The sequence below is a fragment of the Arvicola amphibius genome, chromosome 7, assembly GCF_903992535.2.
Source record: "Arvicola amphibius chromosome 7, mArvAmp1.2, whole genome shotgun sequence".
In the NCBI taxonomy this organism is placed as follows: Eukaryota; Metazoa; Chordata; class Mammalia; order Rodentia; family Cricetidae; genus Arvicola; species Arvicola amphibius.
Window position 1 is genome coordinate 108,996,882 of NC_052053.1, and position 5,518 is coordinate 109,002,399.

The following is a 5,518-nucleotide window of genomic DNA, read 5'->3' on the forward strand; positions in this document are numbered from 1 at the left end:
TTAGAATAGGTGGCAATGTCCCTTGAGAGACAGTCTTTGAATATCTCAATTATGATTATTAATTCTCATAATTAATTATATTAATTATCATAATCATTGATAGTCTCATAATTTACATTATATCACATGATAAAGAAATTTAAGAAAGAAAACACAGATATCTGTATAAATGCATTCTTACCAAAATACAACAGAAACATTCATGTTAAGTAATCTTTGTTTCTGTAGCTGGTCACGTGGCCTTAATTAGACCTACCTTCCTCTACTACCCATTCTGTATTTCCTCCATCCTTGGCAGGTCTCGACTCTTTTCTGGGAGGAGCGGCCCATACCTTCATTCCACACATGTCTGTGCCCTTCGTTCTCCTGCCTGGAGGAGACTGTTTTAGTTTCCCATTAACTTTAATCACAGGACACGGTAGCACCGAGAGATGCCTTAAAGGATCTTCTGCACTCCAGATGTAATCTTTCTTACCTGCATTGTGGAGAAGTAATCCAATTTCCCCCTGGTAATCTGGATCAATCGCCCCTCCTGACACTGTTATTCCCTTCGTAGACTGCTGGTTTAAGAGCATTGAAAGCCCAAAGTGGCCAGAGAGAAGTCTGAGCCTCCAATTCAATGGAATGTTTGTGTGGCTTCTGGCAGGTATACTCCCTCCTCCAGAACCAAAACTCCTAAGTCAACAAAACTTAAGGTTGCAGAAACAGGAAGCATAAGTTTTTCTAGGGGGGGTCACTGGGAGTGTCAGTGAGTGGAACTATTCCCCTTTCTACCCCTTGATTTCTGGACCCATGGATCCTGGCTATGGGAGAAACTCTACCATATACTAGACTCTGATTCAAAGCCTGTGCTGCCTTCTGGAGAATTCTACCCCAGTCTTCAATGCTGCTGCCACCTAATTGGTTCCATACTGTGTCTTCAAAAGGCCATCCCATTTTTCTTTCGGGCCAGCTGCCTTAGGATGGAAGGGGACATAGTAAGACCAGTGAATCCCATGACTGTGGGCCCACCGTTAGATTTCTCTGGCTGTGAAGTGACTTCCTTGGTCAGAAGCAGTACTGTGTGGAATACTGACTGTGGATAAGGCATACTGTAAGTCCGAGGATGGTGGTTTTGGCAGAAGCATTATGTGCAGGAAAGGCAAATCCATAACCAGATAAATGTCTACTCCAGTAAGGAAAAAGCATTGCTCTTTCCATGGAGAAAGTGGCTGTGGACTGGTCACCCTGAGGAATGGCCCCATATCTAAGGCTCATTGTTGGTCTCTGCTGTTGGTAAATCTAGCACCCAGAAGGAGCTGTAGCCAGGTCAGCCTTGGTGAGTGGAAGTCCATGTTTCTGAGCCCATCTCTGCCAAGATGGCCCCTTTGTTCATGGGTCCAATGGGCAGTGACAGAATAGCTGGGGAAGGAGACTGACTGTCCACAGAAAGGGCCATCCACTATTGGCTTCTCTACTGAAGTCACCTTTTGATGAGCATTTACACGGCACACAGGCATCTTCACATCCTTCACCCATCTGGAGAGATCTAGCCACGTATTTCTATCCCAGATGTCTTTCTCACCAATTTTCCAATTATGATCTTTCCAAATCCCTTGACTATCCAGCTAATCCATTGGTTACAGCCCATGAATCAACGAATAATCGCACATATGGCCACTTCTCCTTCTGAACAAACAGTAATACCGTATATACTGCCTGAAGTTCTGTTCATTGTGAAGATTTTCCTACACTGCTATCTCCAGGGTTGTCCCAGGAAAGGGCTGTAATATTGCAGTTGTCCACCTCTGGGTGGTGCCTGCATAATGTATAGAACCATCAGTAAACCAGGCCCTAGACTTCCTCAATCAGTTGATCCTAGGGAATAGCCCGTGAAGCCATAGGTGTATACCAGGCAGCAGAAGGCACTGTAATGGGAGACATTGGGGCAACTTTTTCTTTTTCTTTTTCTTTTTTTAAAAAAATATTTATTTATTTATTTATTTATTTATTATGTATACAGTATTCTGTCTGTTTGTATGCCTGCAGTCCAGAAGAAGGCACCAGACCTCATTACAGATGGTTGTGAGCCACCATGTGGTTGCTGGGAATTGAACTCAGGACCTTTGGAAGAGCAGGCAATGCTCTTAACCACTGAGCCATCTCTGCAGCCCATGGGGCAACTTTTTCATGTAACTGCTTGTGCCTCCAGGACCTGCTCAGGTATATAACCGCCGGATCCTGCATGATTTCATATGTACCACTTGCATCTGATGATAGACAGCTGCTGTGCATGTCCTACTTTACGACTTGGTGGACTGATAACACAGAGCTCATGATGGGCTCAGTGCACACGGTAGCTTGGTGGACTATTGTCAAACTTCAGTTTCCACTGAAGCCCAATAGCAGGCCAAGTTCTGTCTTTCAAAGGGAGAATAGTTGTCTGCAGATGATGATAGAGACTTGCTCTGAAATCCCAAAGGTCTCCTCTGTGATTCCCCTATGGGGGGGGGGCTGTCAAAGGCTCCAAATGACAAAGATCAAAAGCTTCCTTCTTCCTTGTCCTCATATAGGCTTCCAGCAGAAGGTGCGGCCAGATTAAAGATGTGTCATCTCGCCTCAGAATCCAGGTTAGAAGTGGATCTACCTACTTCAAACTGAGATTTTAAAAAAAGCCCCTCACAGGTGCCCTCCATTTTTGAATTTTAGTTAATCTCAGACGTGGTCACATTGACAAGCAAGTATAGTCCTCACACTATCTAATTACGGTGAGCAACCAATAGCAGTGGCAACAGTCCATACTGTTTGGGGAACTTCAGGTGCCTCCTTGGCATACAACTCATAAGGTGGTAAGCCAGGACTAACCCTGCTATTTTCCTTTGTTTATTATCTACGACTTGTGAGAGTGCCCTACCCTTGCAGGGTATCTTGATCAATTTTTTTTAACCTGCTGTTTTAGCAACACATTTTTATTTTCAGTTTACCTAGGCCCTGTAGGGCTGTAAGGTAGGTGGAAGTGCCATTGGAGCTGGTTGTCCCCAGGCCTGTTCTGCACACCAGTATTTGTGAAATGAGTGCCCCTGTCACTGTCAATTCTCTGGAGTGTTGTAGGAGGCTGTTAGTTCATTCCCTGCTGCTCAGCCCCAAAATAATTACACAGAAACCATATTATTTGCAATACTGTTTGGCCAGTCACTTAAGTATATTGCTAGCTAGTTTTTATGTCTTTGGTTAATCCATTTCTATTATTTTATATTTTACCATGAGGCTTGTGGCCTGCCGGCAAGGTTCCATCTGACAGCGCCTCTTTCTCCTCTGGTTGCTCCATGGCTTCTCCTTGACTTTGCCTTCTTTCTCCCAGCATTCAGTTTAGTTTTCCCCACCTAGCTCTACTCTGCCCTATCACATGCCAAGGAAGCTTCTTTATTCATTAACCAATAAAGCAACACATATACAGAAGGACCTCCCACACCATTTCCCCTTTTCTGTTTAAATAAAAAAGGAAAACTTTTTGGCTGGAGAGATAGCTCAGAGGTTAAGAGCACTGGCTGCTCTTTCAGAGGTCCTGAGTTCAAATCCCAGCAACCACATGTTGGCTCACAAACATCTAGGGCTCACAACCATCTGTAATGAGATCTGGTACCCTCTTATAGCACACAGTACATATTTTACATATAATAAATCTAAAAAAGGAAAGTTTTAACTTTAACATAGTAAAATTACATATGTCAAAACACGAATCGAGCAAGAATTACAGTTATAATATGTGCTCAATTGTGCTACAAGGACATGTGCTCAGCTATGTTCTCATAGCAGCATTGTTTGTCATAACCAGACCCTCAACCAAAGAATGGATAAGGAAAATGTGGTACATTTACACAATGGATTACTACACAGCAGAAAAAAAATAATGACATCTTGAAATTTGCAGGCAAATGAATGGAGCTAGAAAACATCATATTGAGTGAGGTAACCCAGACCCAGAAAGACAATTATCATATGTACTCACTCTTAAGTGGTTTTTCAACATAAAGCAAAGAAAACCAGCCTACAAATCACAATCCCAGACAACCTAGACAACAATGAGGACCCTAAAAGAGACATACGTGGATCTAACCTATATGGGAAGTAGAAAAAGACAAGATCTCCTGAGTAAATTGGGAGCATGGGGACCGTGTGAGAGAGGGTTGAAGGGGAGAGGAGAGGTAGGGACAGGAGCAGAGAAAAATGTAGAGCTCAATAAAAACCAATAAAAAAATCATTTTCAGCTGAGTGGTAGTGGCACACACCTTTAATTCCAGCAATCAGGAGGCAGAGGCAGGCACTTCTCTGTGAGTTCAAGGCCAGCGTGATCTACAAGAGCTAGTTGCAAGACAGACTCCAAAGCTACAGAGAAACCCTGTCTCGAAAAAACAAAAAAGAAAGAAAGAAAGAAAAATCATTTTCATGTTTTGTTTTTCGAAACAGGCTTTCTCTGTGTAGCTTTGGAGCCTGTCCTAGAATTTACTATGTACACCAGGCTGGCCTGCGAACTCACAGAGATCTGCCTGCCTCTGCCTCCTGATGTCTGGGATTAACGGTGTGCGCTACCCCCACCTGCCTCATTTTCATGATTTTTGCTTATTTGTCTCCCTCCCACTAAGTCTCATGTATCCCAGGCTTGCCTTGAACTTGCTGTGACATCCTTGCATCTCCCCCATCTTAGTGCTGGGATTACAGACCTGTGACATCATGCCCAGCGCTTCCTTGTGTCCCATAAAGTTGCAGGCTCACTTGTAAGCACTCCATGTTTTTTTTTTCAGCTCACTGGAAAAGCATTTTATTATTTGTGTTTTAATTTTTATTTAAGGTCTCACTGTGCACCACTTGGTCTGGAACTCACTATGTAGAACAAGTTGTCCCGGAGCTCACAAGAGATTTGCCTGTTTCTGTCCTCTGAGTCCTGGCATTAAAGGCATGTGCTGCCACACTCAGCAAGAGCAAACATTTTAAAATGTGGCCTACCGAATGCACCTTCCTTAGTCTCAAGTAAGTCATTTATAATTATTTGTTTCTCCATATGTTAAAAAAAAAAGCCTACAGTGGAAGAAGTGGGACACTGCTAATTAATGTGTGAAAGACATCAATTAATACCAGCTAAAATGCTGGTTGGATGGGAGTGATGGAGAGAGTACCTGCTGGAGGAAACAGTGAAGACACACTATTTTCCAGGGCTTGGGTAGAACCTGTAAGGTGAAACCTGAAAGGTGGTCCTACACCTTTCACAGCCTTGGAAGGAAAGATCCTGGGTGCGGGTAGCTTGGCTAGGGTCAGAGAGAAGCCCGAATGTGAGAGCGCTGAGTGTTCAGAAATGCACTTCGGATAAAGGAAGCTTGTTCCCACTTAGATCACTCTTGCGTCACTCCCCAGGCAAGGTGGGCGCGCCGGTGGGTTTCTGCTTCAGGGTTAGGATCTGAGATTCTCCAGTCTTTGCGTTGTAAAGGGACAAACAGCCAGTTCAAGAATTTGGGGGCGGGGCAAGGGCGTGTCTAATCGATGA